At 47.9% G+C, this 21233-nt stretch overlaps 1 long non-coding RNA gene across 1 annotated transcript in view; it reads right to left on the bottom strand.

Moving 5' to 3' along the window:
* LOC121665473 overlaps nucleotides 1-21233 on the bottom strand; it is a 92014-nt gene that overhangs the window by 39080 nt on the left and 31701 nt on the right. The window contains exon 3 of the long non-coding RNA XR_006016370.1: nucleotides 175-355. This is a non-coding gene — a long non-coding RNA (uncharacterized LOC121665473). The remainder of the gene's footprint in view (nucleotides 1-174; nucleotides 356-21233) is intronic.

Below are 21233 nucleotides of genomic sequence, written 5' to 3'. Positions count from 1 at the left end.
CTCCGCCAGACAATTTTAAACAAGAAAACGCATCTGGGAGAAATCTGCCTGCCCAACAAGACAGGTGTTCTGAAGAGCTAAGGCCATGATGCCTTGAAGGTTTAATGTCAGCATCTTCAGATGAGAGAGGTTCTCCATATATCTTGTTCAAGCAAGAGTATCTTAGCTTCTTACCTTAAAGGCTGATTTTCATCATAAGTCTGGTGCTCTGCTTTTGGCCACCGTGTTTTGAGACAGAAATGGACCATTTGGAGAGAGTGAGCCCAGAGGTGACACATCTGTCACACACATTGCAGAGGAGCACAGCCATCCTAGTTGGTCCTCACTGATCTGAGAGCAGCTTTCAAACAGCCCCCTAGAAACATGAAGGAAAATGTTTCCTCAGCCATAGCCACCACAGAACATAAACAACAGGCTAAAGATTGAGGCAAAGGAGAAAAGCAAACAAAAAACCCAACACACTTTATCTGTTTGTTACATTATTCTTGTTAGAAGTCCTAGAAGAGGCTGAGTAACCTGTATCCCCAAGGGTCCTTAAAAACAGATTAGTACAGCAGTGACAGAGGTAGAGATGATCTTACCTTGGGGCAGGGAGAGAGATTCACACAACCTTGGCAAGGTCCTTCAGATGCTTGTGAAGCACCAGTGACACCGAGCTCTAGCCCATCCCCTCTTCCCCACTGCAAGGGTCTGGTTATGGCACCAGTCAGAGGAGTCTGTACACCAAAAAACAAGCTAAAACCAGGGACAGAGACTCCATAACCACAGTCCAGCAGAAGCAGCGTTCTGGCCTGCCAGGCTTGTTGGTCTCGGGTGAACAAAGTGAACCCATCTCATATCCCCAGAACCCCAAAACCCCAGCCCTCTTCCACAGTCTCCGCTCCAGACTGGGATGACAGATGACCAGAGGGGACCAAACAGAGCAGATATTTTTATTGGTTTTTCCTTTGTTCCTCATCTCTCAGACACTGGTGTCATTTAGGATTTTTTGTGGAGGAGACACATCAGCACAGTGACGGATCCTGTCTGGTCCCATCAGCACCACGGCGGCATGTCCCCAGAGTAACACGAGAGAACTGCCATTCCTGCAGGGAAGGATGCTCAGCAGGAGGTGTCAGCCCGGGAAACAGAACAATTGTTTCTCTCCCATCAGTTCAGTGGCACTTGGAAACTTTCAGGATGGGGGGGGAAGGCCAAGTCTGAACCCAGAGGTGTGCCAAGGACTTGCTCTGAAGGCCATGGAGCAGACTTCACACCCCGGCATCGTCACCATCTCATTCCTGCCAAGGGAAAATGAGTAAGTGTACTTCAAGTGGCTGTTTCCTACAGGATGTGCCCTGCGGGGTAAGGAACGGAACTTCTGAGCCCTCCTCCCACTAGGTGACACTTCTCACTACACTCCCTCATCACCTGTGTGTGCAGAGCTGCTGTCACAAATCATGGGGTTACTTAGACTCAAAAAAAACCAAAAACATGCTTACGATGCTATTTCCTTAATTCTCAATAAAGGATCCTATTTGCTTCCTTCTCCATAAGTCACCTCTGGCTGAGCAGTGTGGGAGCAGGATGGAAGAGATGGCGTCAGTTAACACTCCAGTGCTTTCTAGCCAACACAGCCTTGGCTGTAGCAGATGTTCACATCCTTTATTCCATTAGAGGACTTCTGATTCTCCGTGGCCATGTGGAGAAAAGCCTGGTGGAGTCTGGCCATGCTGTTCTGCTGGCCAGGCAAACAGGGATCTGAGATGCAGAAAGGCTGAGCTATGCGCCAGACACATGAACAAGCTGAAGAGCACCAGCTCTCCAGACACCCAGCCACCAGATCATCCCTGTTCCCCATCCTGAAGATCTTAGCTGGGGCTGCAGGTATAATTTTATACAGCACATGGGGAAAACTGCCTGCGAAAAATCATCTCTGCAATTGTCTTAGTGGGATAGGAGCAGGGTTCTGGGCTCTCTCCCAGTGCAACAAAGCAGGAAGCACCAGTTTTGAGTACACTTGTATTACGACGGCACATTCAGTCTCATCTCTGCAGCTTAGATCTACCCAGGCCTTGTCTTTTGCCAGCAGGAGATGCCACGACACAGCTCTTCAGCTGGTGGGATGCGCTTGGAGGAGCTGCTCGCGAACAGCAGGCTCAGAGGGATGAACCAGCAGAGGCATGCACAGAGCAAGTGATAATTTCCGTGCTGTGCAATTACAACTGGGAAGAAGTAAACCTCTGGTGCACAAACCTGCCAACAGTTTACTGCCGACAAGGAAACAAAACCGACAGTTGACACTGGAACAGCTACTGATACCCTGTAATCATCTTAAAAATAGACTCTTTGCAAACCTGCTTGTTAGTAGTGAGAACATACGCTCTTTTTAAGGGGGGGGGGGGGGGAGGGGAGAAACCTCTCAGTATCGCCAAAGCAACATTTGCATTAGCCAGAGCACGTGTTTGGTGAAGCTGAGGCTGGAAGCTTCCCAGAACCTGGTCCCGTGCTGCTGGGTGACTACGGCACACTGAGATCCTGTGTTGCTACAGCACATTTTGCACCATCAAGAATTCTTCATCCTCTGAGCCCAGCAGCCAGTGCTACACAGCTACTGCAGACCGCCACCTTATTCCATCTTACTGCACATATCTGCTCCCCAGGCTCCTGGTGGACAGCTTTTACTCATGGTGGGTCCTCCCCATGGCTCCTTGTAACCACAGACCCCAGGACCCCAGCTGCTTTACCCCTGACCAAGGTGGACAGAGGAACACCAGAGCCAAGGGCTCTGGAGTCTTGTTCCAGCCTGGAGCATTGTCCATCATGCAGAGCTGCATGACAGCACAACCCTGACCCAGAGAAAGTGCCACAAGTAAGGTGTTCCCATAAAAGATAGCACAGCTCAGGACTAATCCAGAGTCCACCAAAATAGGGACTGGAACCACAATCTGGTCTATTCTAAGTTGGTTTAGTTTCTTGATTCCAGCTTGATTTTGTTGAATCTCTTAGAAGACAGAGCATCCACCCAGATAGACAGGCCTGGTTTTCTTCCTAACACATTCAGCACAAAATTCCCTCACCCACAAGTTTCTGTCCCCTCTGTGCTCAGCACATCAGCACTATACAAGAGAGAGGGACACGTTGCCTCATAAGTGGATTTCATTTTGGTATGAGCCATTTAGAGATTATATCCACTTCAATTTGGGCAGGGATCCAAGGTTAACCTCCCTGCTCTTGTTAACAGAGTTTTTCTTGCAAAAGCCCATCAGCTCAGTTTTACATCTTATTTGGGACAGTCAGGGCAATGTTCCACTGGGCACCAGGATGAGGGGAGAGGAAAGACAGATCTTGGGGAGCTCTGTGACTGCTAGAGCTGAGAGCAGTTTCCCAGGATTCCTGGACACACATCGCTGGTCTCCTCTGTCTGCCACTCATGACTACAGACATTGCAGACTGTTATTGTACAGCCCTAAGGTCACCTTGGAGACTTTTTGGTGTCTCCACGTGGGCAGGAAGGAAAATCTTTGCCAAACAGGTACAACACACAGCATGAGGGTGGCACCCTCCATCCAGGATCACAGCAGCACACAAAGACACTTGATTGTTTAAAATTCACATTTATGCAAAACATGGTTTCTCAGTTCCTGGAAGTCACATCCATTTCTAGGGGGATGCTACTCTTTCAGGGTCAGGTCAGCCAATGTACACTTTCCTGCCTTGCAATCCCCTTGGGAAGACTGCAGGCTGTGCCTGCACACAACAGTGTGCCCAAGCAGCAACTGCAGAGTCAATCCTGAGGACCGCCCTAACACAAAAACTATTTCAGAAATTTCAGCATTTCAGGCACAGCAGGCACAAGAGTTCATCTGAAAGTTATGGACTATGGAAAGCTGGTCTTCAACAGTCTGGCTTCTCCAGCCACTTTGCAATATTCCAAAAAGGAGAATGGGACCACGGTCTGGGTAAAAAGGAGCAGTCTTGGCTGCAAGAGCTGCCAGTCTGGAGAGGATCTGGTAGCACACCAGCAGCCACCTTGCCATGGGGAGACTCTTTCCTGCATAACCGCAGCACCTGAGCAGGAAGGAAGCTCCTTCACCCAGGGCAAGGGTCCTAACAGCTTCCACCCAGATGCTCTCAGATCAGCTCCCAACAGTCAATACCTCCAGCATGAATTATTAATCCATATGTCATTCACCCTTGGAAACTGATACATCCACACCACACAGGAAGAAAGCTTTTAGCAATACGCCCGTGTCAGCAAGCCTGGGGTGAGCTTGCCAGGCACTTCCTCACACCTCCCTGACGAGCTGCTGGGAGCCAGCAGGAGGCACCCATGGTGGTGTTCCCGCTGCCATCTCCAGCATGGAGCTGTGCTGGCCCCGCCACTCCCAGATCCAGCTCCGTGCGCGGCTGCGTGTGCTCAGCACATCCACCTGTCACGCGAGCCACTCGCTTGGAAAATTATTCTGCCAGAGCATCACCGAGGACACCTTGCCAGTAAAATATCAGACAACATCAGCCGGTGTTTACTTGCTCCAGTGCAGATACTACACATTTATTATTTACACTTTGCAGCATATTTTTGGAGTTATGTCAGTAAGACTGAGGGTTATCAAGTGATCTGTTTGCAGTCTGTCAAAAGCTGCCATGATTCCAGGGAATTTCAGGACAGGGATTTACCTTTTCACATTGGCCTAATCCACAACACAAGATGGGAAATGTTGGGATTTGCAGAACCTCAAACTGAGTTTGTGTCCCTTGCCTTCTCTGCTTCCTGCACAAAGGTTCTCCAATGGGAACCAGTCCTGGGGGGAAAAAAAGGCTTCTGAAATAATGTAACAACAAAGTGTAGATCTTCTCCCTCAGTCCCAAGCATTTGAAGAGATGGTTGGGTGGATTTTTATAGACTGTTCCAACTGTACTGAAAACAAGACAGAAGTGGGAAAGAAAGGCCAAGCTGAACATGTCCTAATCCCTGGTCATGCTTGGAGATGGATGAATCAAAGTTGGTGCATTGGGTACCAGGTTTAACTGAGGAGATCCTGTTTACTACTCATTTGTGGTGATCAAAAAGAAGATGCAAATATTTCCCAGGTAGGACCTCTAGCTTTGCTCTTCTCCTGAGTACAGGAGTTGTTCATGTGATGCTGCTAGCTGCATCAAGGTGGGCCAGAGCCATCCTGGCATCATGGCTGCCCATCTCTCCCTGAGCTGGAGGTGAGCTCTCCCACACAGCACCCCAACAGAAGGATGCAGCACATCCGGCCTGGAGAAACTTGGGAAAGACCAGCTGGGGACTCCCTACACACAGGGAACACAGATGGGTCTGGAGAGTGTGTCACGGCTGCCCCACCTGCAGATGTCACCTCGTGTCCTAGCCAGTATTTTCTCCCATCTTTTCTGCTGTCTTTTGCCAGAGGCGGGGAAAACAATGAGCATTACCAACTCAGCCATGGCATAAGCTCATTATCTCCCTTCCTAAGAGTTTCTTAACAGTAAATTTAGAAGTACCTTCCACAGAACCTGAACATATTTTAAATGTCTTCTTTTGAACTGCTTCTTGAAATGAAATTTTACACTAGAGCTAGAGGAAACAACTTCAGAGGAGCCCGCTGGAAGGCATACACTCTGGTAACACAGACCACCCACTATTTTCCTTTTCCAAACCTGGATGCGATGGACCATTGAGTGCCAAAGAGCAGTGGTTATCATGAGGAGCTTAAGAGATTGTTCAAGGGCTTAGTATAATAGCCAGACTCCAGGTGGCAAGGCATGTATCACACCTGCAGCAGCAGCTCTCTGATATAGAAAGATCAGAATCACAGAATATCCTGAGTTGGAAGGGACCCAACGAGGATCATCAAGTCCAACTCTTAGCCCTGCCAGGACAGCCCCAAGAATCCCACCCTGTGCCTGAGAGCACTGTCCAAATGCTTCTTGAGTTCTAGCAGCCTTGGAGCTGTGACCCTGGGGAACCTGCTCCAGGGCCCAGTCACCCTCTAGGTGAAAAAGCTTTTTCTAATGTCCAACCTAAACCAAGCCATTCTCACACTTTTGATTACCAGAAGTGCCTTCATAGTTCTGGCTGAGAGATCAAAGCATCCAGACACACATCCACACAAAGCCACCAGGTATTTTAGCAGCTGCGATCTGCTGCAACTCCCATTTCCACCATGGGAAATACTTAAGATTTGGTTTCTGAAAAGCCCTTTTTTCATCACTTCTTGAGCTGGGCTGGTTCTAGAATTCAGCCCAGCTCTGCAGTTCAGCAGCAGAGATCTGAATTCTTGGCCTAGTAATGAGTGCCAAGGCAGTTGTTTTCATCTTATTCAGTCAACAGGAACACGGAAATCAATTTTTCCCAATCTCAGTTATGGCTAGAAATCCATTCCTTTTAGGCCAGCTACAAGATTAATCTACTGAATGGTTTGCAGGCGTTTTGCTGACATACTAACATCTGAAGAATACATTATGCTTCCCCCCTCCTAGTATAGCATTAGTGCCTTTTTTTTTTCCTGTAAACATCTTTGTTCGGGAATCCATGAGACAGGATGTGGAAATGCATGTCTGCCTTGCAAACAAGCCTCATGTCTGCAAAGTTTCTGCACTTAAATTGTCGGAGCTTGGTGACTTCAGGAAAAGAGCACAGACGCCTTGTGCTGCACAAGATGTACCAGCAACACAAAGCATGAGCTGACCTGCCTCTTCACAGCCAATGCTGAACAAAGGAGCAGCAAATATAAATGAAATAAATTATATATATTCCAATTTCAGTGGAAGCCTCGACTTAAAGACCTGCCAGTCTAACAATTAGTCTCCTCTATTGGCTCCACAGCATCAGGACATGCGTGTAAAAAGCCGTCTCACAGCTACCACTGCAGCAGTCTCATGCAATTCTGTCACCCCAAAAAGGGGGTACTTGGCCACAGTTTGTTCTCCTCTCATAGAAAAAGGAGAATCTCATCTCTTCTGGTCCTTACTTGGGCCTCCAGAAAGTTTCTTGCCCTGTTCTCAGCAGGATTGCAAGACACTCTGCAAACTTTCTGTAAGAGTGTGTTACAATTAGTGACATTGCTGAATTTTAATTTTTCCACCTGTTTTACAGACATGGAAATAGAAGCAAGCTTCCTTATTTCATCATCTTCCTAAAAGCACTGTACTTTCAACACTAGAACTTTTCCAATTCCCAAAGAGTTGTTTCCCACCCAAACCTGGGATACACCACTCTCTGTTCCAATATCTGCACTTGCCCATAAAGATCTAAATTTCCACTTTTCCAATATCACAGCTTTTCCACACCCAGACTCCAAATATCAGGATTGTTTGTAGAACATTCCACATGTGATGTATTTCAGGCCAAAGGCTAAGATTTGTTTTAAAATGTTCTTCACAAAATTTGATCTGGGCAGCAATATCATAATGGTTTTGGAAGAACAGAGAAGGATAAAGCAATTATATCCCACACAGCAGGACAGCAGAAAGTGAGTGCATCCATCTCACCACAGCTGTCCTTTCTTCCTGCAGCAACCTGAGTCCAACAGAGTGTACAGGTCTATTTCCCACTGCTGGGGAGGGCAGTACAGGTATTTCTGAGTCAGAAAATACTCCCTGTGCTATAATGTGTTCATCCGGCCAGAAGGAATATATCTAGTTGTGAAGATATTATAGCCCTGCTTGCTTACCCACAAAAAGACCCAATGCTCCAGGGCCACAGGGAGGGAGCAGAGCTGCTCCAGATCTGTCCCCACACCTGGACACCCCAGTGATGCAGGCAGCAGTGGAAACCTCAGCATGTTTACAGGACAGCACTTAAAATGCCACAGATACAACCGAGAAAAGATAGCAGAACAACAGCACCAACCACTCAACAGCCATTCCTCTTAGCAACTGATCCATGCTTCAAAATATTCTGTGTACACAGCCTTAATGCCTAAATAGTACTACATTCACCTGGAGCATCACATTGTCCACTAAGATCTACTCTAAAGAGCTCTCAAGCTGCCCATGAAATATGGTGGCCTTCTTCCCCCAGCTGATCTTTCCCCTCTGTTTCTGTATAATTCACCTGCTGGGCCGGGGCTAAAACAATACGTTGAAGCTAGGAGCAAGTCTCCAAAAACAGATTTATCTCAACAGAGATAAATCTCTGCACTTGCAGCAGTGTATTTACTCAGGTGCCCTCTGCATGGTCTTCAGCTGCCACCAGCAAGACGTGGTCAACAGGTGAGTCCCTCCAAACAGCATGAAATAGGTTGGTTCTGACTATTTCCTGCAAGATTTTGTTGCCTGTACCAGGATGTGGTCACCAGTCACAAGCATGAAGGCCCCTACACCATTCTGGGAAGCAATCCCTGTTGTAGGGAGAGCATTGTGCAACACACCCATGCTGTGCGCTGCCTGGAGGGGAGCAGGTGCTGAAGGGCTCCTTTGTGTTACCACACAGCACCACTAGAGAGCTTCCATCACGTTCTCTCATCTTGCCAGGACATCCAAGACAGATCCATAGTAACTGAATAATCAATTAATCCTCCTGTAGAGCCCCATTTACATAATGAAAACGCAGCCTCCCAATATACCACTATTTTTCAGTTGTCTAGACCAATATATCTGTCCTGTAGTTGGAGGGGGGAGGCCTAACACAGCTTCCATTATGGGTGGCAGAGTTCCAGCTGACATCACGTGGTGGCAATAAAACTTCTATTGATTTCATGTAAGCATTTAACCCTAGCAGAGCACATATTCCTTCAACAGCCCACAGCGGACTCTGGGTCCAGCAACCCAGACTGAATTACAGTTGCACCTCACATGGAGCCTGGGGAATCTCTCCTCTTTCTCTCCAGCTCCCCAGGAAGCCATAGAGAGGCAGAGAGCAGACAGGCTTCACTGCACATCCTGAAAAGTGGCAACAAGTTTGGATTTCTCAGTTCGGTACCTGCAGCTTATCTCAGACCACAGAGGAAGGTCCCACCGTATAGCTCTCAATGAGAAACAAATCAGCTGTAATTCTAGATCCAGCTCGTTTAGCAAACGAGGACCTGGGGTTGAGGTCTGTCCTCAAAAGTCTGCTCCCAGACTGAAGACTGGGACCAGTGGTGCTGAATAATCCCCTTTCCCCACTTCACACATTACTGGCAAAGCACAAGTAGCCAGTGGAGGCTTTAGAGCTGAATTAAAGCCCTTACACTTCCTTCAGCTTTCACCAGCAAATAGGATATGAAGAGCAAACAACCAGTATCTCACAACAGGGCCCACTTGCTGGTCCTGGCTCCTAGTCAAACACAACTGACTGCAGAGGGGCGAAGAGCAGAGGAGGCTGAGGTTCAGCTGCAGCCCCTGGTCCTGCCACAGACTTCTGCAGGTCAACAGGCAAAGCATTTTGCACTTAACTCCAAACCTACAAAGTTAGTGCAAGACTCTTCATTAATCTCAGACCAGATGGAAAGAGAACAAAATGTCTGGCCAGCACTGCCAACAGCACTGCTGGGCCACTGCACATAAAGAGACAAAGCTGTGTCAAACCTTCTCCTGGGCAACACAGTCCTGCCCATGAGAAGTCCTGCATGAGAAGCCTTGAACCAGCATGCAAGGCTCCCATCACATCAGAAACAGCACTGTATTCCTGCATTTCCATAGGAGCATGGTTTAAGGGAACATGTTCTGCCCTCCTCTGCTTGCTACAGGTTGTCTCTCCAGCCTTTGGAAGTCCAGGCAAACTCATGCATCTGGCCTGAGGGTTCACATTGTTCTTTATGAATGACACAGCCACCTAACACAGCCTCAGGGACTTCTGGCCATTCCCATGACCAGGCGCACACACGAATCAGCTGCACCAGCACCAGGATCTCTGGTTCTCCTGATCGTCCAAACAGAGCCTACATGGTGCTTTCATGAAACAAACTGAACACATCTCTGCTCTGGCCCAAGTGAGCTCTAGGCCTGTTTCTTCTCTTTGTCCTTTGAGGAGCCCTGCCCCACTTGACTTTCACCATCCCTCCTGCTCTTCAAAATGTGAATTCCAATTTTTGCTGTAAAAGGTCCCTCCAGTTGCTCTCTGAGCTCCCAGGGGGGATCAAAGTCTTAATTAGATTTCCAGGGCTAACTCCCTGTATCCTCAGCACAGAGGAGACCACTAGGAACCATATCACTAGGAACAGCACTAAGAAAAAAGCAGGAATTCCCTGCTTCCAGGGCAGCCCAAAGCATCAACTATGAAGAGAGCCCTGGGCTACTGTGATCTTATTCTACTCACACAGGAGCACTAAAGCCTGGAGTTTTTCATTTGTCAGGGGCACAGCACTGCCCAAGGATGACAGTGAGCAAGTCAGTTAGCCTTGGTAGCCCTGTGTGTCCCAGGCACAAGATTTGGTACAGACTCCAAAGCCTGGGATGCCAATATCTTCCTAGACAGCAGCGATGCTTCCCTGTACTTCTGTCAATGCTTTCCCTGCTTTGCCCCTCACACCCTACATCCCTGGGGACCGTGGCAAGCACAAAGGCAGCTCCTCCTTCACACGTCTCAGAGCGGCTGCCTCACACAGCAACTTTCTCCACAGGTCTGGAGCTCTGGAGAACAGCCTACATCTGGTGTGACGCCATGTTCGGAGTCATCTCCGCTCCAAAAGGACAGCCTGAGCCAAGCTCATGTTATCAGCACCAAGAGCATGTTCCCCACTTCCTAAACATTGCATCAGAGCACGCGGCGTCAGGAGAGTTTGGGAATGCGCCGAGGCTGCCTCTGCATATGTGTGTTAGAGGACACGCACGCATACCGTCTGGAAGCTCCAAGGAAGGCCATCTGCCTTTCATCGCCAACTGGTGACAGTCGGAGATTCTCCCTCCCTGTCACTGTGGCTACTGCACGCTGAGCTGTGCCCTGCTCCACAGCGTGCTCCAGAGCCATCTTCTGGCCGAATGGATAACAGTCCTGGAGAACAGCAAGAATGGAAAATAAATAAAAAACCCCTTAACGAACCCGAACACCACCCTCCAAATCCCGGCCCTTTGATTTACAGACGCCTTGCCCTCCATATCAAGTTTCAGCATCACTCCAAACAGAGGCACTACCCTGCTCCCAGTTCCTAACCATGGCCCCAAATCCAGTACAGGGCTGGGATTGTACTCTTGGAGACAGTTTTACCTGTGGTGCCGCCTGCCTTGCCACCCTGGTTCCAGTGCTGGCATGCCTGGTGTTCCTCTGTTCACCCCAGCTTCCACCGAGGTGTCCCCCAGTCACCAACAGGCAGATGGACACAGGGAACGTGGCAGGCACAAGCGAAGTAAAATACTGAGACAGAAGCAGAACTCCTGCACTCAGGCACAGAAAGGTTGGCACTCTCCTTACCCCATCACTTCCCCCCTTTGTGTCCCACTTGCAATTGGCTCATGGGCAGCAGAAACCCACCCTGCTCTCCCCAGCTTAAAATATTCTGTTTCAGCCTCTTCTGCATCTGTCTACACCAGGGTTCTTCCTGCTCTACAGAAGGTCCATGCCATTTCTTTACCAAGCTCAAGTCACACTGGGACAGCCAGGAACTGCTAGAAGGACAGAGAGGACCACACACCTGGTCCTTGGTCCAGCAATACAGAACAGGAAATTTTTCTCCCAGTCCATAGCATGGCCAGAACCTGCTATTTGATTAGGCTTGTTTTCCAGCAAGGCTGTACAAAACATCCAGGCAACTGAGCTGCCTCAGGGAGAGCAAGATGCAGTTCACGTGGCCAAGTGTCCTCCCCCAGCACTGCCAAAGGCAGGTAAAAGTGCTCCCCCCAGGACCTTTCACTCTGTTGACAGAAAATGCCCTTCACAGTTGATGCAGCTTTGCACAACAAAGGGTGCATTACCCAGCTCTGTAGACAGAGACCAATTAAAGCACAGATTCAAACTCTAAGCCAAGGTTGCACTGTCAAAGACAGCTGATAAAACATCAGATTGAACCTTATAAAAAGATTTTCCCTCTGTAAAGGTGTTAACATCAGTTAAAGGAAGGGTTACAGCAATTTACAGTGATCTCTAACCTGGGTTTCTTTCCTCTCAACCTTCTTGCTTGCTGCCATTTCCAGCTCATCTAGCATAAAAAAGAATATCCCCAACATGAGACGGAACTGAGGTGGCAACCAGACTCAAGAGGTCTGGTGAGAGGAGACCAGAACAGCTACAACCCCACAGGAGGGAAACCCAGAGGCAGCCAGCAGTGCACCCACCAGGTACCCTTCAAACAGGTAAAAAAGCACCAGGAGAGAGCAGCGCAGTCAAGAATGACACTGCAGTCCTTAGGATGTAAAATCCCTTCCCATGTTGCAGCATGTTGACCTGACAACATGCCATCAGAATTTTAAATTATGTATCCGAGCACTCTTCTCCCTGTCAGTGAGTGTTTGAACCTGAAGCAGAGCCGGCAGCAGCGAGGAGCAGACAGGAGAGGTAATTACCCACAGCCTCCTCCAAGAGCTGACAGAAAGCAGGCCCCGTGCTGGAGATCCTGGCCTCATTATAGGCTCTCCTGGAGGCTGCAGCTGCTCCTCTCTACGGTCAGACGTGAGTCACAGCATTTGGGAGGAGAGAGGAATGCTCCCACAGGCTCCCCCAGGGTCCTTAATGGCCATGCGGTCCATCAGCCATAGCACAACCACAGCCACGCCAGTGTTTGAAGCCAGAGCCCTGGTGCTGCACTCAAGCTTCAGCAGCTGAGCAAAAACCAGACATGAAGCTGGCTTGTTCATCACTGTGGCATTTCTAATTAGGGAAGGGGCTTTTTCCTGACTCAATGTGTGCTTTAGAGCTAACATAAGTGATGGAGCAAACTCTCACTCCTTCCCTCTTTCTCATTGATGGCAGCAAGACAAACACTTTGGGATTCCACAGTATCAATTTCTGCAGTAGTGGAAAAGACATTTTGCTCCAAGAGAGCTGCCACTCCAGAAAATCCAGGGTCTCCATGCTTCTCAAACATTGCCTACACGGAGCAGGGTCTCCCTGTGGTCCACAAATCCCCATCCCATGGCAAGGAAGGCGATTTGCAACAGCACAGTCCAGCAAAGGATAAGACAACTTCACTGGGGTCTCTTCCATGTGCTTCTCTAATGGCTTCTCCTGGCAGTGACCCTTGCTGACCTGACAGTCTCAGGGGACAAGAAAGTAATTCTAGCTCCTTTCTCCCAAGCTGCTGCTGCCCATCTTCCCAGCCATGTGTGCACAGGGAGTTTGGGGAACCCCCATGATGGATTGCTGTCCAAGGGGCACTGAGCCTCTCCATTTGATGGAGAGACTGCTGGCTTGACATGAACTGCAGACCCAGACAGCAAAAGGTGACCTCTTCCAGACCCCTCAGCCCCTTCTTAGGAAAGGCTTGGCCCAGGAAAGCAAATATCCAGAACAGAAAGGGAGGGGAGAGAAATACATCAATGACCACGTGCTGCATGGGTGTGAAAAAAGCCCTGCGCCCATCTACTCCAGGGGAAGGGACAAAAAGCATGTGAAGCCCCTTGAACATCAAAACAGAGGTACAGTGGTGATGGAGAACTTGCAATACCTGATTTCCTTCAGTGCTACCTGCCCTCCTGGCTGGTGGCCCAGGCTGAGCCACGATGGAGTGACCGATGGGGGACACAGCACACCTCTCTCAGTGAAGTGATGCTGCACAGCTGTGACAGGTCTAGTGCTTCCCATGAAGCCAGGAATTACTATCTTTACCTCTAAAAGGTCCACTATTAACCAGCAGCTTCCTTTGGGAAAATATAGGGCTTACAAAACCAAAACCTGAAGCATCGGTTGTTGTCTCCCCAGCACAGCAAGCAAACCTGGGCTCACAGTGCTGACACTGCCTGTCCTTGGATCCTGGGAGTCCAGGGCAGAGGAAAGATGTGTCAGGCTGTTCCCTCCCCACTCCCAAGGAAAAAGACAGGAGGGAAATGTGTATGAATCAAAAGGGTAATGTTGGCACATTATAGGCAGCAAATTTAATGACACCTAATCATAATGCTACAGAATTTTGGAAGGCATATAAACCCTTGGGCTTCCAATGACCTTTGAAAGACAGAGAAGAACAGGAATAAGTCCCCCCTGCAGCTGCCTGCTCTACAGTTTCCTCCACCTTCTACTAAACCACACAGGGCTGGAGCCATCACAAACACCAGACTGAATCAAATGGATCTTGGTGCAACTCCCGCCATGCCTTCACACCTAAACAATTAACATGGCAAATAATTTCCTTCCTGACAGGCCTTTACTCAGTTGAGAGCCATTTTCTGCCACCTCTCCTCTTCCCAGTTCTTTACCTCAGCCTTTTTTCCAGTACAAGCCAAATTCTTTTGGCAGCTTGGGACCTGAGCTCCAGGTACGGTGTCGTGCACAGTAACAGATTTCCCACTGAGCTCAAGGGAGTAGGCTCAGACTCCAGATGCCTCCAACAAAGCCTCATATTTCTCTCCACCACATGTCCCATGAGGATCTGTTAACACAGGCAGCTCCTGTGCCATCCTGGTTGGGGCTGTGCTTGAGGAGCCTTAAAATGGAGCATAAACTCCCACCTCGCCCTAAAGGGATCGGTGGGAAATTTCACACAGGGTTACTTTTAATGCTTTAAATATTCTGTGAGGTTTGTGTTCAATTTCTCATCATAAAGTTTTAATGGGAACTCCTTGAAATTGCCAGCTCTTCTGATGCGTCTTCAGACAGAAACTGTCTGTCTCTGCAAAACTTGGTGAGGTGCATCCTGGTTATATTTATCTGGGGTGCTGTCTAACAGTTTTTAGTTTAAAAAAGAGAGCACATCAGATATGCAAGGTTTAGCAACATTTTTAACAAGGATGTGTCAACATTCGTCCCACACTTGCAAGCCTGATAGCCTAAATCCTTGGTGGAAGATTATATATATTTGATAAAGGTGATTTTATTGTTGTCTCCTGCAATGGGAGACAGGGAGTTGAGGACATCCAGGCTCAGCTCTGCACTGCCACAGGCTAAAACCCACTCCCCTACAGATCACTCAGCTCTCTGCCATAAAACTCTTGGAAACACCAGGGAACAAAAAACTTTGTGGAAAAAGCTCACTGCTATGCTCCCTAATAAGCTCCCAAAAGTGAATCCATGTCTTCTCCCCTGACACCAAGGTGTTGCCAGCATGAGCAGAGCTGTGAGAGGAGAATTTCTAAGAAGCAGTGGGCAGCTTTTCTTAGCACATTCTTACTGTTCAGGGCTGGATCTGCACACAAAATTTAGTCCTAAACAATCAGGGTCTTCAGATAAAAGCAGAGGCAAGGAAAAGAATTTTAAGAATTGGAAAAAGGAAAAAAAAAGGAAATGGAAAATGGAGGAGGGGGAATAACTAGAAACCAACCTATCAGCTCACCATAAGTGTCAAGTGTGCAGATCATGCAAAAAAAAATTTACTTATCGAATGAATTTTGTAAAATGGAAACAGAAGCGATGATTCCTGCTCTGAGAGGGGATTTCTGAGCCCTTGCACATTATTCTCTGGATTTGACCCTGCTTCTCACATGCTATAGGACAGTACATCTGCTCTACTCACTCAGCCTGCACAGGATCCCTCTTCCAGCAGCCTCTGCCCCCAGGGAACAGCCACAGCTCCCAGCAGAGACCACTGAGCTACAGAAATGAAAGAGTCACAGAATCACAGCATGGCCTGGCTAGGAAGGGACCTCAGAGATAATCTAATTACCTAGATGGACAGGAACACCTTCCACTAGACCAGGTTGCTCAGAGCAACCCATCAGAGCACCCATCCATCCAGCATGGCCTTAAACACTTCCAGGGATGAGGCAAGAACAGTCTCCATGGTTCTTCCTTGGGCAGGAACATCACAAGGGCACAGCTGGACTGCAGCATCACTTCTCATTTTGCCCCTACCAGCACAGCGGTAGCCTCAGCTAGGGAGGGGGATTTTCTGGTCTCTATCTACCCACTGACCCTGCTCAGTGTTGATTCCCCCCAAATTAAGTAGTCTTTAGCTGCCTGGGCAGCAGATTGGGGTGCACTTCATCCTTCATCCTTGGACAACTCCCAGTCCGGGCAGTGGGGGCTGCCTTCCCAGAGCAGAGCTGCATTTCTCCTGCTTCTTCCCTCTTTTCACCACAAACACTTCATGCAAATCCAATCTCTCTTTGGCTGGCTCCTGCTGTGCTGCAGAGGGTTGGGGAAGGGGAGGAGAGGGGAAGAGGTGGAAAGGAGGGGGGAAGAGGATGGAGCCTTGCTCGCTATCAGCTGCTCAGAAGAGCAGAGCAGAGACAAGATTGATGATGCTCTCTGGATATAAGATCTCCTCCTTGTGAAAAGCTGCTTATGAGGCCTGATAGACTTGTCATCTCTTAATAAACATCGCTGATATGTCGGTGAGGAGAAAGCAGGAGTGAGGGGAGGACACACAGAAAGGCTGCTGACAATTTACTTAGAACACTGCTCCCCTCTCACCTTGGCCTCCACTTGCAATTCCCTCTTCCCAGAGGGAACATTCCCAGTCCAGCCTCACCAGTACCTGCCATCCCACCAGAGCCCAGGAACAGGCTGGACCCAGCACCTGGGCATTTCCAGTGAAACAATTCCTTTCCCTGTAAGGCCTTGGTACACACATGGTCCTAAACCACGAAGCCATAAGGATTTTCAAACAACTTCCACAGTAGTTACAGGAGCAGATCCCAGTGGGACAGAGTGCAAGGGAGGCATTTCATCAGCACCTTGCAGAGTTCAAAGCTGTTTCACTGCTGTTGTGCTCCTTTTCTGAACTGCTCTCCAAATGTAAGTGGCCCAGCTCTTGCTCACATGGCTGTAAATCAGAGGGACTTGCCTGCACTCAGGAAACACACCCCTTGCTTTTATTTAACTTCTGTCAAGCAGCAAGGAAAATTTTAATGCCTCAAGTAGGCATCTGTCCTACCCTGTTCCAACAATGACAGTCACAGGTAGCAAGTGTGGTGTTATCACCAGGAGCTTGTTGGAATACAAAAAACCCACATAAGGCATGCAGGTTTTGTGTGACTACAGCCACATTTCCCCTGCATATCTGGCTCAGTTTGTATTTAATCAAGCTACGCATGGTTAAAAATCCTCCAGAGCATTAGCAGGTGCTTAGTGGTGCTGTGTAAGGGCAGAGCTAAGGAATAACGTGCTGTAAGCACCGCTAACATAAGTGTTCATGGCTCCCTGTGGGGCTGAGAATGGCTGCAAACCAGCTTATCTGCCCCAGGCTTGCAGATGCCCAGAGAGGTTCCTACAGAGACCCCATCAGAAGCAGCCTGGCTAGAAGGCAGGTCCTGAGCATGTCACAGCTCTTCCCTTGCCAGGCTCAGACCTGTCCACAGCTACAGGGATGGTTCAGCAGAGCAGGAGGACATTGGGCTCCTCTGCATGTTTGGGCCAGCACAGCTCCCAAGGAGGAGCGGCAGCTCCCTTCCTGCAGCCAGGCAGGCTGCTGCTGGGAATGCCTTTGGTCCCTCCAAGGTTTCTACTACTCACTCTCCTCCCTAAAGCCTGCCCCAGCACACTGATGCTTCACAGTATGCTTCATCCCACACTATTTCTCTGTAAAACAGCACCATGCAGTGATTTTCCCTGTCTTACACAAATTCCTTCATCACTTTATTATCGTGGAATAGTTTGGGTTGGAAGGGACCCGCAAAGGCCACCTAGTCCATCCTCCCTTCAATGAACAGGGACATCCTCAGCTTGCTCAGAGCCTGTCCAGCCGGACCTTGAACTCTTCCAGGGATGGGGCAGCCTGTGCCAGTGTTTTATTCTGGACAGCCTGTGCCAGTGTTTTATCACCCTCCTTGTAAAAAAAATTCTTCTCAAACAACTTCTGAGATAAACTCATTGAGCTACAAGGACTCTCTATATCTGCAGCACCAATACTAATATAGTTAGCAAGTTAAGTCCTTTCAGGGCTTGGATTAATTTTTGTTCAAAACTCAGTATATTTCTCACCATGGAATCTGTGTTTGCAGAAACCCAAAACCAGTTGCATTTCTTCCCAAAAACTTAATTTAGGACCAGATTTCCAAGGGCTGAATTCATCATCTGTAAACATCCATGCTAAATGAGCACAGGAATGACTACCGGGCAGAAGAAACAAATATATTTCTCCCTGTTTTGCACATGACCTTTCTACCATATCTCCCAGGAGAGAGATGTCAGGCCTCCCTCCTCCCCAGAATTAGAGACCCACAAGGAATGAGTTTCTCAAGGCTGGAGCCCACAGCTCAGATTAGACCAGGACAGCCTCAATTTGATTAAAAAGGAAAACAACCCCCTCTCCAAAAGGTCAAAGTGCAGCCCTGGCATTTCCTGCTCTCAGCAGCCCATAACAAACCATTGTCTCCAGCGTCACCTTCTCAATCAAAAGGGCACTTCAGCACTTAAAACCCTCCTCCTCTGCCGCCCAAAGAAAATCAGAGGGCTTTTTTGCAACATCCAGTTCCCAGGTCGGCATTCAGACATTGGAGTGGGATCACTCCAGGGACCTGGAGTGTCCCTGCCTGCCTGCAGGAACATCAGGTCACGCTCAGCTCATCTGACTGCAGGTTCCCCACCTTACAAGACAATTCTTGGACAGCCAACACACCATACCCACCTATAAATACACATTGTGACTCTCTAGATCATATTTTAATTTAAAAAAAGCTTATTTTGCAGCTACTGCATGTACACAGACATCTCTTACTTGCCTGGCACCTCAGCCCAGATCCATGAAATAGCAGTTCCACAGCACTTTCAATTAGATAAAATTTCAGGTGCCTAATGCAACATTCCTAAATCCTCCTTATTTCGTTGTCTTAAATTATTTCAGGAGCTTTTTTTTACCCAGCTTCAGTGGCTGGTGGCAGGTGAACACATGAGAATCATAATAATTGTGATAAAGGATAATTATAAGTTTCTTAACTCTGTGGCTATGAAATCCTGGAAACCAGCAACAAATGGAAGGTCTCCAGCTGAATTTTCCTTAAATTTCACTCCCCCACATAGCCCCCAGTGGCCCCTCTCCTCAACTTAGGACACGGAGCTCAGCTGGAGTTTCAGATTCATTTACAGATGCTTGCTTCATTGGGATTTTTCACTGCACTGGAAAAGTGATGTTTAATTCAAAATCCCTGCAAAATCACATACATTTTGTAGTCTTTCCTGCTATTTCCTCTCCAAAAAAATAACACTGAAAATAGAGGGTAAGAGGTTTTCACAAACACAGAAGGAAAAAAAGGTTTGCTGAGGCTATAGACAATAAAGAGCCAATTAACTACCTCATCCAAGAAACTGAATTGCTGGCCATTAAAAAAAGATAGCATCAATCTAAACTCTGCCACCATGATTAAAAACTTAAGGTACACTATATACATTTTCTGCTCAGCACTTAACCTAATGGTTATAATGAGGATATCTAAGTGACTGAGGATATTGTTTGGTCAGAGGGTCACCACAGAGCCAGACAGATACAGCATAACTAAAAAATATGAGGGTATTTTCACATCACACTGTACAAGTTGTCTTCAAATACAAATAGAGGCACGGAAGGAAAAAAATTGCTACACCATTTAGAAATTCATCACATTCATATACATTTAAATAAACAACAAAAATACAATGAGGAAAAACAGGATTCATGAATGATTAAGAGATTGAGGGTAGTATAAAATTTGGTATTTGGGAAGACTACTTAAAAAAAAAGTATACCTGAATATAAGCTAGAAAAAGAACCCACAAAGGGGAGGAGGCATTATTCACGGGGAGGGGAGGGGAGGGGAAAGGGGAAGGGGAAGGGGAAGGGGAAGGGGAAGGGGAAGGGAAGAAGGATTTGGAGGAAGGATTTGGAGGAAAAGAGAGTCTTGGAGGTCTACAGACAGCTGGGGGGATGTATTTCTCCAGCACAACCCTACTTGAACAGCAAAACTCTCAGAAATACAGGATTGGAGCCCTTTGAAAGCTGCCTCCATCTCACAGCAGCAAAGATTAAAACCCCAGCAGTTCCCATCCATAACTCTCCCCATTTGGCAGGGGCATCACAGCACTGCAAACACAGAGACAAACGGAAGGTGTCAGTTTAGTAATTTCCCAGCTCTGCAGTGAGCGGCACGGAAAATATGTGAACCTCTATTTCATCCTCCACATCATATCCATACTCAGATCTCCAGCAAGAGAGAAATCAAGCATTTCTTCCCTGTGAGGGTGGTGAGGCAGTGGCACTGGGTGCCCAGAGAAGCTGTGGGTGCCCCATCCCCAGGAGTGTCCAAGGCCAGGTTGGACAGGGCTTGGAGCAGCCTGGGATAGTGGAAGGTGTCCCTGCCCATGGCAGGGGGGTGGAACAAGATAATATTTAAGTTCCCTTCCAGCCCAAACCATTCTATGATTCTATGAACTAAGCTGTTCTAGTTTTTGAAAGACAGGGATAGGAATGTAATGCAAGGAGCATTTTAGAATACATGTTGAAATACCAAGTGGAGGGTGGAACAAAGCTAATGAACTCAAAAGAAGACATCTGAACAAGTAGTTCATTACCCAGATTCCAGCATGCTCAAAAATCATAGATCATTTGCTTTCACCTAAATGTCTATTATCTCTGATTTTTTTGGGTTGATTTTTTACATAGAAAGGCATTATCCCTTCTAAGATCTCCTGACAAAGATTTAATGCTGCCATTTTTTGTGGTTTAACTCAGCCCCACACAGCCTCTCACTCACTCCCACTTGGTGGGGTGGGGGAGAGGACTGAAAGGATAAAAGTGAGAAAACTTGTGGATTGAGATAAAGACAGTTTAATAGGGAAAGCAAACCACACGTGAGAAACGAGGAGTCCATTCACCATTCCCCAATGGGCAGGCAGGTGTTCAGCCATCCCCAGGAAAGCAGGGCTTCATCACATGTGTTTTTGGGAAGACAAACACCATCACTCTGCTGAACGCCTCTCCTTTTTCTTCCCCAGCTTTATATCATCAAATATACGGTATGAAACATCCTTTGGGTCACTTGGGGTCAGCTGTCCCAGCTGTGTCCCCTCCCAGCTCTTTGTGCACCCCAGGACTCCTCACTGGTGGGGCAGTCCAAGGAGCAGCAAAGGCCTTGGATCTGTGTAAGCTCTGCTCAGCAGAAACAAAAACATCACATCATCATCAACATATCCAAAACACAACCCCATACTAGCCACTGTGAAGAAAACTAACTCCATCCCAGCCAAAACTAGCACGCCATTTTGTATCCTTTCATAGATAAGGAAATACCTCCTTCATCTTCTTAGCAAAAATCTCTCCCCCCTCCCC

This window comes from Corvus kubaryi, unplaced genomic scaffold (genome assembly GCF_017639235.1).
Source record: "Corvus kubaryi isolate FWS band 111438036 unplaced genomic scaffold, C.kubaryi_AGA036_p1.0 37334, whole genome shotgun sequence".
NCBI classification, from domain to species: domain Eukaryota; kingdom Metazoa; phylum Chordata; class Aves; order Passeriformes; family Corvidae; genus Corvus; species Corvus kubaryi.
This window is presented reverse-complemented; position numbering and strand designations above follow the sequence as displayed.